The sequence below is a fragment of the Carya illinoinensis genome, chromosome 3 (assembly GCF_018687715.1).
Source record: "Carya illinoinensis cultivar Pawnee chromosome 3, C.illinoinensisPawnee_v1, whole genome shotgun sequence".
NCBI classification, from domain to species: domain Eukaryota; kingdom Viridiplantae; phylum Streptophyta; class Magnoliopsida; order Fagales; family Juglandaceae; genus Carya; species Carya illinoinensis.
In genome coordinates this window covers 23,639,804-23,651,718 of record NC_056754.1, presented here as the reverse complement: position 1 = coordinate 23,651,718, position 11,915 = coordinate 23,639,804, and the positions used below count along the sequence as shown (strand labels likewise).

Below are 11,915 nucleotides of genomic sequence, written 5' to 3'. Positions count from 1 at the left end.
TTATTTTCAGCCAACCTTGAGTCATTTAATTCATATTTAACAAAAACGGTTCACATATGATGATGGTCAAAGGTTTTTGAGTATCATTATCAATATCAAATATGTAATGTTATTCATCTTGAATGTGTCATTACTGTACGAACTTCTGCAATATAGGGGTTTTTATATTGTTGCATTCTCGTTCCTAGATGTATTGAGGGGTTTTCTTTTGTAAACACAAGAGGACATATTGATTCGCACAAGCATTGCTTCTAATAAATTACTTCTTACTTATCCAATTAAAAAATGAAAGATTTCAAAAAAGAAGAATAAACTTGAATTAATGAACTTAACATTCAGCATGTGGGATTATCGCAGGCAGATCATATGTTTATATCATCATACATAGGTTGGGTTCTTTAGATTTGTGTCAGATATGGCAACTGTTTTTAGAATGTTTTGGCAGGTGCATCGATATAAATTTGATAGAGTTATTGCGCTAAATAATTGCTTGGTCATTTAACTGTCTACAAATTAGGAAAATATATTTATGTTTCCTCCTTATTCAGGTTGCACTTCACTCTTGGGGTACAGGTGGCGGTGCACCAATGGTTGTCTCATTTAGCATTTCGAAGAGATCTATGCATCCGGCTTGGATCTGATTGCTTTGATGAGTGATTTAAAGGGATTTAAAGCGTATATATGCAACATATGGGGGTGGATCTTCCTATTGCATATATAGCAATTGAGCAATTGTTTTTATTCGACCATGGATCAATGATGGGCCCTGGATGCACTTAATACAAAGACAAAGGCAACTGAATAAAAATTGTTTTGTTGATCAGTATGGTAATATTTTCCTCTTTTATCAGATTAGTTTTGAGGGTTCTCAAGCCAAACACTCCTTGTATTTTGATTGGGTTTCACTATTTTCATGATCAGCGGACAATACAGATGTACTGACTTCATGCAATAGATCAGAAGAGTAATTGATTAGCAGGGTGATATGGCAATTCAAGCTTGGGCAATCGCAGAAATAGGCATCATTTTTCTATATTCATGCTCGCCACCTTTGTTGATCAAATTCCCAAAGAAAAAACTGTGGGTGCCAATGTCAATGAAAAGTCTCACTTAAAATTTTCAATGTGTAACTTGGTATAGTTTATTTTAGTGATGGTACAGTCTTCAAATCAATTATATAATAGTGATGATAGTATATTATGTAATTAATAGCTCAGCTTGTACTTGATATGATCAGTATAAATTTCCACCTAGTGATAGTTTATATATGAGTTTGGTTGAATCAACACTTAAAGAAATTATTGAATTTGATAGAATGGTCTTTGGAAAATTTGTTGATGTATGGAAACGTTAATTGATCATGTCAATCAGGTACAATTGGATGAATGCATGAAAATTAGGTGAATTTTCATGCTTGGGAACTAATCTCTAAGGCCCATTATTCTTATTGGGTCTCATGAGACCCAGTAAGAATAATGGGTTATTAAAATTCGATTTTTAGGTTTTGACGGCGATTGAAAACTCGCCATCAAAAAGTTTAAAACCAAGAAATAAATAGGTATGTGGTGCAATATGCCTTTGGCAGCGATTTCCAAAATGCTGGCAAAGGAATTTAAAAACCAAAATTCCTTTGCCAGCAATTAAGAAATCGTTGCGATATAATTTCCCAGTGATTTTTAAATCGCTTGCAAAGAAATTTAAAAACCGAAATTTATTTGCCAACGATTCAGAAATCGATGGCAAATTATATGGCAGCGATTTCTTAATTGCTAGCAAAGGAATTTTGGTTTTTAAATTCCGTTTCCAGCGTTTTGGAAATCGCTGGCAAATGAAATAACAATGATTTGCAAAATGTTGGCAAAATAATTTAAAAATCGAAAATCTTTTGCCAGCAATTAATAAATCGCTGCCATTTTATTTGCCAGCGATTTCGAAAACGCTGGCAAAGGAATTTAAAAACCGAAATTCCTTTGCTAGCGATTAAGAAATTGCGGCTATATAATTTCCCAATGATTTTTGAATAGCTGGCAAAGGAATTTTGGTTTTTAAATTCTTTTGCCAGCGTTTTTGAAATCGCTACCATTGAGTATGCCAGCGATTCAGAAATCGCTGGCAAATAAATTCCGGTTTTCAAATTTCTTTACCAACGATTCATAAATCGTTGGTAAATGAAATGGCAGTGAATTCAAAAATGCTGGCAATTAATTTCCCAACGATTTATGAATCGCTGGCAAAGAAATTTGAAAACCGAAATTTCTTTACCAGCGATTAGAAAATCACTGACATACTAAATGGTAGCGAATTTTGAATCACTGGCAAATGACATTCTATTTTTTAATTCCTTTGAATCGCTGCCAAAGACACAATTTTTCACTGTGATTTTTGATTTCCACCGTAGTATATTGCAAATGGCTGAATAGTACTGGCGATTAGCCAGCGAGTTTATAATCGCCGGGATAGATAATTAGCGGGAATTTTTCTGCTTTGAAATCACCGGCAAAAGTCCAATCTGTTGTAGTGAGAGGTTTAAATACCATTTTGGGAGTTCTCTTTTAATTATATATGAGGTTTACCGTTAAAAATTAAAAAAAAAACAAAACAAAACAAAGGAATTTTTAGGCTTGTAATTCCATTGTCAAGGTTCACTTTTGAAGTTTGAATTTGAGGTCCTGTAAGGAAAATTGACATTGGCCTCGGGAGGGTATATTTAAGGGACTGGGCGAGAGATTTTGGGAAGCTAGGAGTTTGAAATTTTAGGTTTGACATAATAAGCAAAGTTTATAATAGGCATGGATTATGAGGAATGAGTATTTTGGGCTTTACTTGAGAAGCAACAAATTTTAAGGATGAATTTTTTTTTAGGGGGAGGATGTAACACTTGGGTCCAGTACTCAATTGTTTTTTTAAAAATATTTTTGGGTTTAAATGGATGAAAAACCCACTTGAAATTTTTGAGTATTGTCGGAATGAACTATGAGCCCAAAATTTTATTTTCGACGGTTATCGAATAATTTTTTATTTTGAGCTTGTTAAGTAAGTTTAAATTTTTAAATATTTTAGATCAGGTGAAACATTTTATTGGACTGAAAAATTTTAGGGGAACAAGTTATAATATTTTTTAGAGGTTGAATCGATATTCTAATATCTAAGTAAAAAGCCCTGCCCAAAACCAAGCCGTAGAACCAAATATTAGAATCCACTCCATCTCACACCTATGCACGTGTCTCCCCTTTCCATCTCTAGGCTTGCCTTCTCCGTCCACTACCCATACACGTATCTTTCCCTAGGGTTTATTCTTTCATCTATATATATCAATGCTGTTATTCTCTCCTCGGGAAGAAACTTCAAGCCGCAATCTTCTTTGAAACTCCATGTACGGAAACCCTACTCCCTTGCTCAACAACAGCCCCGAACAGAATACTCAAGTGCCGAGTTTTACTCCATACGATGGAAGCCTAACCTGAATTCTTCAACTGCAGAGTTTTACTCCATACGACGGAAGCCTAACCTGAATTCTTCAACAGCACAGAGCCCACTGTCCTGTCCAACTCCACCCACGGCATCGCATCCAACCACAGAGGACCACCCAACCCGTGTACATCAAACCTCTATTTTTGCCTATCAAAACAGAGCACATTTTGTGCTCTCAACCCATCACACAACGGAAGCCTAGCAGCTTCGCTAGCCCTCCTCGTCGCCTCCACCTGCATGGGAGTTGCCGCTAAATACTGCATGTCACCCCAATGGTTTTCTTCTCGGTAAGCACATAGCCTCTCCTCCATTTCTCTTCCGCACACCGTGTTCTCCCTTTGCATATCTCTCTGTTTTCCTCTCTCTCTCAACTCCACCCACGGCATCGCATCCAACAATACGATTGGGTAAGTTTCTGCAAACCGCCGCGCAAGTGTTTGCTTCACGCTTTGAGTAATTTTTCAAATAACAAGTTTTCTACTGAAGCTTACGTGAAGTTGGTCATGCTTATATTATTTGAGATGAAGTTACATTTTTACCCGTTGAGTTACGTACGTTTTTAAACTTTTAATATGTAATAGTGGATTTTATTTTATTTATGTTTACAGAAACCATTAAGTATTTTAAATTGTTATTAAGTAAAGTTTTATTTCAAAAGTAAACGTTAATGATGTAATTTTAATTATTCTTTTTTAAAACACTTTAGATATGATCTAGTTTACTAAATAAAAGTTGTTTAATTAAGAATATTTTGGCATAATTAAATTAGCTAGTATTAAATTTTGTAGTTCGTGTACACTAGTAAATAAGTTAGAATTTAATGTTTTAGTTGGAGTTATTAAGTGGGCACTGATGAATTTAGAAAGTGATGGTATTTTAGAGTTAAGAGAAATTTTAGGTTTTGTAGGTATTAAAATAGGTATTTCGAGTGTAATTACAAAGCAACTATTCAATTGGAGATTTATTCAAATTGCATGAATTTTCTATAGGTGACGAGTGAGTTTTTGTTCAATACTGCTGTGGAAAAATTTTGATAATCTAAGAAGTTCAGGTAAGCAGGATCCTATACTAGATTTTGCATAAAAAGAAAATTATACGAGGTTAACTTTAGAAAATTTGCATTTTGATTTTTGAAAAGAATTGTGAAAAGCAACCTCAATTACTTGTTTTGACATTATTCATGAACTCTGTATGAAGGAGAACGTACTTTTGTCAAGACTAGTGTAGACATGAGTTTATTTTACATATTGTTTATGAACTTTGAGGAAAGAACAAAAATGAGGTTCTTAAAGTTTTGCTATAGTTAAGATGAAGATACCTCGATTTTGTTGTGTTGAATATATGAAATGATCTAAAGCTACTCAGTATTTTATTCAGATATGATGTGCAAGCTGAAAAACCTTTGTTTAGTTACGGCCCAACCACGGGTTATAATAGTGGATACGGCCCAATCATAGGTTATAATAGTGGATACGGCCCAATCACGGGTTATAATAGTGGATATGGGGCTGCCACGAGTTATAGTAGTGATCGCTGTTTGAGTGCACAACTTGGTGATAGAGTGGTTATGTTCTGCTTGGTTATCTGCAGATGCATAACCCTTCCACGGGGGTTATACATGAACCCTGTTATGATATAATGTTCCGATTTGATGTTCTTCTGTGTTGATGATGATGATCATTTATGCTATGCCAAAGGATTATTTTTGAATAAGACTCTTTTTGAAAGTTTCACTCTGATATTTTGATACATGTTTTGCATTTTGAAAGTAAGTGTTCTGATTTTAGCATTCTAAAGATAACTGTTTTGTTTTACATTCTGGACTCTATAAATGCTCATGTTTACACCTTAGTATATGTTCTTTGCTTATTGAGTTGTTGATAACTCACCCCTTATTTCCACAATATTTTCAGATAATTTTTTATGCTTCAGTTGGGAGTCAAGAGTAGGAATCGTTAACAATATTCAATGATTGTTGAGGAATAAGTGCCAGAGGTTACAAGTAGTTATTAGGGAGTTTTATTTGATAGATTTATTATTTATGTTATTTTGGTGTTTTGAGTCTTGGATATTTATGAGTGTTGGAGGAGATTTTAATTTATTTTATTGAGGTTTTACTTCGGTATCTTGATGGAAGAAAAAGTACACTGGGTTTGAATAAATGAATTTATTATTTTAGAGTATTTGGATTATATATGGTTGTGTTTTGAAGATGTTTCATGTTATAAGAGTTAACTCTACGACCCCTACGGGATGAGGGCGTTACAGTCAAGACCTTCCAATGCTGGATTTATGGGGATATATTCTGAATGCTCTTATTTTATGCTTTCAAGGGCTTGTCATGAATTAGACAATCTTTACCTATTTTATGCTTCCAAGGGCTTGTTGGATGATGTTTTCCGACTTCCAAGTTCTAACTTTGCAGAATCAACAACACGAAATTGTGAGACTTGTGGCACATATATGATTCCCTATCCCCTTAGCACTGGACCAAAATGTGGTGATCCAATGTGCTTTAATTTTTACTATAACATCTCCACAGGCCAGGTCAACTTTGAGTCACCGGGTAGAAACTACAGAGTAACGACCATCTATCCAGAAACTCGAAAGTTTATCATCCAAATAAATGGTGCAGAAAACTGTGGCAATAAGAACAAACAAGACAAAGCACTACAACTCAACGAGTCAATACCATTCAATGTGACTAGTTGGTGCAATACTAAGCCAGCCAACTATAGTCCTGACTTGTCATTTGAAGTTGAAGATGAAGTTGAGATTGGCTGGGATCCACCACCAGAGCCAACTTGTTCTTCACTTGCAGACTGTAAGGACTGGCCAAATTCAACTCTTTTTTACAAGAGACGGAGGCCATATGTCCATGAGTGACCCCCTCCCAATTTTATTAATGACCCTCACATGTAACGGAGGAATACTGTGGAAACAAAATAGGTCACCTGAGGGTTTACAAGTTATTACCAAGAGAACCAAAGCTCAGGTACCAAAAGAAACTAGATAAACCAAATAAACAATACAAAACCAAACCCCCTAAGAAAAACCAAACCAATAAACCAATTAAACAAATCAATGTCTAATAAAAGGGATGGAAGCCTGCACATTTTTTTTTCCTAAGCAAGCATAGTTCATTAAAGTAAAAGATTATACAAGTTAGAGAGGGTGGGGTTCCCCAACAAAACACCCCAAAGCAAACGAAGTGAAAAAAAAAAAAGGAGAAAAAAAAGGGTTTTGAGACCAATTTCTTAGCCTCTACCCAAGCCCTACAAAGAGGGTACCATCTTAAAAGACGTAATGAACGTAAGCCACCGCTGGAGGCGGTGCAAGCAAAAGCACTGCAGTTGAAAGCTTTGAGGTATTTGTTGGTGAGGTCCTTAGTCTCTACCACAAGATCACTAGTTAGGAAAAGCAATAATCTGGATAGACTAGCATCGGAAGGGTAGATATGCAGTGGTGGAATAGCAAACCTGCATCCCTAGAGTGGCACGTGAGGACCACGCACCAGTGGAATGGAGGAGAGGTCATGCCGATCAGAAGGGTTCGAGGGTGGGGAATATGCTTGTAAGGCGCATGTGGCCGGCAGAGCTGTCGAAGAGTGGCGGCATGTAAGGGCCACGCACTGAAGCAAGCAACGAGTGAGGAGCCACACGCCAACATTTTGGGCACGGTTCTGCATCGTTCCAATAGATCGGCAGGAGGGAAATGTTGTGGTGGGGTGTGTGTCAATTGTTCATGGCCAGAAAATTACAGATTTGAGAAACTCCGAACAGGTAAAAAAAGACTACCATATAAGCATATTCACATGTAGGTAGCGGAAAAGCAGCGAAAAAGGAAAGCGAGATGGAGAGGAAGGTGGAGCCGAGACTCACACCTTCCTTTCACGCGAAACTGAACGGGAGACATTTGTTTTTCCTAGAGAGAAGTCACACCTTCTCTTTCTTAAAAGGGGAAATCTTGGGTCTTGTTTGACGACGATGGAAGCTTGCGCTTATTTCCTCCTTAAATATGGAAAACTATCCTTGTCAAGTCTAAGAAAGCCTCTAGCCATATGTCGAAGGTCTAGAGCAGAAGAGTAGACAACATTACTCCCTTTAGCACCAGATTTCACCAAAATATTAACAACCGCATTGCACTCCCTATAAATATGCCGACAAAAGAAGCAAACCGAGTTAAGGAACCCCAAGATCTCCTCCCAGATATCTTCCAGGTACCATAAACCACACCTACGATTTTTAACCCAATCAATAATCAATTTTGAGTCCATCTCTACCTCAATAGCAACAAACCCCATACACTGAGCATGCCGCAAACCATAAAGTAGACACATAACCTCTGCATGAGTATCATAACCACAACCAATAGGAGCACAGAAGCCCAATCTCAACTCACTGTAATGATCTCGTATGACTCCCCACACTCCTGAGGCTCCCAGATTTCCCAAAGAACAGCCATCAACATTAAGTTTACACCAACCAATCTTTGGTTTTCCCCACCGCACAATCCTATCACACCTCATATAAACATTTGGAATAGGAATATGTAGAGACTGAAGCATATCCTCATCCCTTTTACTAATATTCTTTTGATATTTAAATTTTAAAGAAACCCAAGACAACCAGTATTTAATAGATAGTCATACCGTTTCAATGGAATCTAGGGAACCCTCCATTCGAGCCTTACACTTCCTCCACCACAAACACCATGTAATGATAATGGGAAGAATACCAAGAATTTGTCCTCTACAAGAGGAACATTTTGCATGACAAAACAACACGCCATCTTTTATTTCCAGGTTCTTCCTATCAAGTTCGGCATGCCTAAATGAAGATAGGCTCGACTCCATATTTGAGAAGCAAATTCACCCAAAGCAAGAACATGATCCTGAACCTCATAAGCACCAATAGTGCAACAATCACACTTTGATACCAGAGTTATACCAACTCTCCTCAGTCTATCATCAATAGGAAGACAATCATGTAAAGCTTTCCACATCAAAACTGACATTTTTTTTGAATTAAAGGATGCCAAGCCCAATCCTCCATGGAATCTTAGGAGAATGAATACAAAGACAATCCTAGGCACTCTAGAAAACTTACCGTCTACCTTAGGAATCCAAATATGAATATCCTTTCCATTTTTTAAACTGCCTAATTTTTTAATCAACATATTCACTTCTTCCAAACCAACGAATCTCTGGAAAAGATCAATATTCCATCCTTCCCCAGATTTACACTCCGCCAACATAAGAGATGGGGGATCCGTAATCTGTTGTTAATCACACAAAGGACCCTTAACAACCCAATGATCCCTCCAAAATGACACATTGTCACTTTTAGCCCACCATAAAGAATGTTTTTTCATAGAAGGAAGATTTTTCAAAAGCATACGCCGAAAGCTAGTTCCTTTCCAAGGATCAACTAGTGAAATATGATTCGAACCAACATATTTTGCTAGAAAAAATTGAGCCCATAAAGATTTTAATTGGATAAGATTCAAAGCAAGCTTCATATGGATAGACTTTTGAACTTTAGAAAGGTTCTGAAGACCAACACCCCCTTCCAAGACTAGTTTACACATCACATCCCATGAATATTTTATTATGAAAATAACCTTATCCTTAGATAGGGTTTGCGATTATTTTCTTTGCTGGTGGCCACCGAGGCCTCTCTGGGTGTCTCGATGATTGGGTTATGGCCGCAATATTTTGATGATCTGGTGGTTGATTCTCCTTAACCGATCCCTGAGGTTTTTGTTCCATTTCATGCTCCAAATTTGGTGGATGGGGAGCTTTGTGTGCTGTTTTCAAAGGAAGAAATTGATTAGTCTGCTAAGTCGTTCAAGGACTCTCTGGGTTTGAAGTTCTTACGTCAAAGACCATCACTGGGTACCATAAATTCATTTATTTTCTCTCAATGGGGTCTAAAAACTCAACCTATTGTCTCCTCCATGAATAAGCACGTAATGTGTTCATTCGTCTGAGTTCAGAGGAAGACTTCTTGAAGGCCTTTGCTTGGGATGCATGTGATATTGATGGTGCCTTTTATCATTTATTTCATTGGACTACTGATTTTCATGAGGAGATGGAACCTGCTAGGGTTCCAGTCTAGATCAATTTGACCGGGCTTCCTCCTAACTTCTACCTTGAGTCTTTTCTTCGTAACATCATTGCATCAGTGGGTCGATTTCTTAAGTGAGACAATTCTACATGGTGTGCTACCCATACAGATGGTGCTAGGGTTTGTGTGGAGATGGATATATCACAAGAACCTTTGTTGGGAATTTGGATTGGTACAGTGAGGAATCCAAAGTGCTTGTTTCAAGACATTGTATATGAGACATTACCGGCATATTGCACGAAGTGTCAGGTTCAAAGGCATAATCTCAAGACATGAGAAAAGGAAAACCAGAGTCAAGATCCTAAGCTTAAAAATATAAAAGATGGAAGCAAAGGTGAGAAGGTATGGGTTTGGCAACCTAGAGAACTCTTGGTTAAAGGGGTCTATGAAGGCAACAAAACCACTATGGCAGTTCCACAAGAAGCTGGTAATAATCAGGAAAATCCAACCGGGGAGGCTGTTGAAAAGTCTATGGTGCATGTCATACCTCAAATTGACTTGCATGAGCAACACAATGATCCAGGAAGTCCTTTGAGTGAAAATGTTATTATTTAGTTGGGTGATGATTGTGAGTTGTGGGAACCGAGTGTAATTACGCCTTGCATGGAGAATTCTGAAGGTGTTTTAGTGTTGGGTGAACTGAGTTCTATGGCTATAAATGGTGCTACAGGGAAGATGGTTGTGGAAGAATTTGTTTCTTCAGGCCCAGTATTGCATGATCAAGTTGTTTTGCCTCTGTGTGTGGGACTTATTCAGTCGGGGAGTTGCCAATTTGATGGTTTGGTGGAGGAGTTGCCATAGCATTCTCCCATCAAGGAATCTGCCAAGGAGGTAGATGAAGTCCAGGTGTTTTAGACTTTGAATCTGTTGATGATTTACCATTGCTATCTCGTGAAAAGGATAACCTGTCTGATTCTGGTATGTTGACTAAATTTGCTAGTAAGGAAAAAGAAATAAAAGTTCGGGGGTTCTACTAGGGTTGTAAGCAAACCCTTGCATCTTAATTGGTGATGTGTTCCTATTTTTTCTGGAATGCCCATAGTCTGGGCACCTCGAGGAAACATTTAAAAAAGTTGATTACATGGTATTGTCCTAAAATGTTTGAACCCATGATAAGTGTCTCTAGATTACAACGGTGGCATAATTGGCTTCGTTTGTGGTTCTAATGTAGAGGTTGGTGGTAAGCTCTGGTTTATGTGGAAGAATGAGGTGAATCTGGTTGTTGAGAACATGAGTCTGTATGGATTCTTGATCAGTTGCGACCTTTGCTCTTGACCTTTGTGTGTGCTAAATGCGGTTACCTAGAGATACGTCAATTATGGACTCAATTAGAAGCCTTCAATTGTTCAGCCCCTTCGATAGTCGTGGGGGATTTTAATATAATTTGGCATGATGGAGAAAGACTTGGTGGTTGTCCTCGCTTGGCTATTGCTATGGAGGAATTTAATTCATGTATTAATACTTGTGGCTTTACTGAGATGCAATACACAGGAAACTCCTTCTCTTGGTGCAATGGGCATCAAAATCTCTCTCGGAGTTAGGCTCGGTTGGATCGAACTTTTTTGAATATAGAGGCCATGGATATCTTCTCAGGAGCTTCTTTTCAATATCTTCCTTGTACTACATCAGATCATGCTCCGATGCTTATCTTGTTTGAGAAAAATGTAGTGCCTTATGGTTATCCATCCTTCAAATTTTAGCAAATGTGGACTTCCCATGACAGTTTTATGGAGCTAGAAAATTGGGTTTGGGTGGAAGAAACCACGAGTTTGGGTCCTTTTAGATTGTCTAGTAAGCTTAAACGGCTGAAAATTGCAATAAAGGTTTGGACTAAATAGGTTTTCGTTCGGACCCAGATGCATATTGCAAACTTGGAAGCACATATACAGGGATTAGAAATCAGTTTGCAGGGTGGTTATTCGAAGGAACTTGAGGCTGACCTGTTGGCTTTTCAATTGGAACTTTCAATTTGGATGGATAGGGAGGAGACTCATTTTCCTCAACAGATGAAACAGACTTGGTTGCAAAAAGGAGAGGCAAATATTGGCTTTCTTTGTGCTTTGAGTAAGAAGAACCGTAACTTAATTAATAGGATGAGGCTTGGGGATGGAACTGTATTCACTTCTCTTGAGCAAATTCATATGGGTGCAGTGGAGTATTTTCATAAATTTTTAGAAGCTAGACTGTGTACAAGTCTCCCGAATTTAGATGCTTTGGTTGATAAAGTTATCACTGATGAGTATAACATTGCATTGTGCTGAATTCTGTCTTCTCAAAAGGTCTATGATGCGCTCTGGTCTATTCCTGTGAATAATT

General features: G+C 37.6%; 1 long non-coding RNA gene across 1 annotated transcript; it reads left to right on the top strand.

Moving 5' to 3' along the window:
• The first annotated feature begins 3,256 nt into the window (after nt 1–3,256).
• Nucleotides 3,257–5,654, top strand: LOC122305654. Its single transcript, XR_006241192.1, has 2 exons — nt 3,257–3,758; nt 5,385–5,654. It is a non-coding gene; the product is annotated as an uncharacterized LOC122305654 (long non-coding RNA).
• The last annotated feature ends 6,261 nt before the right edge of the window (nt 5,655–11,915 follow it).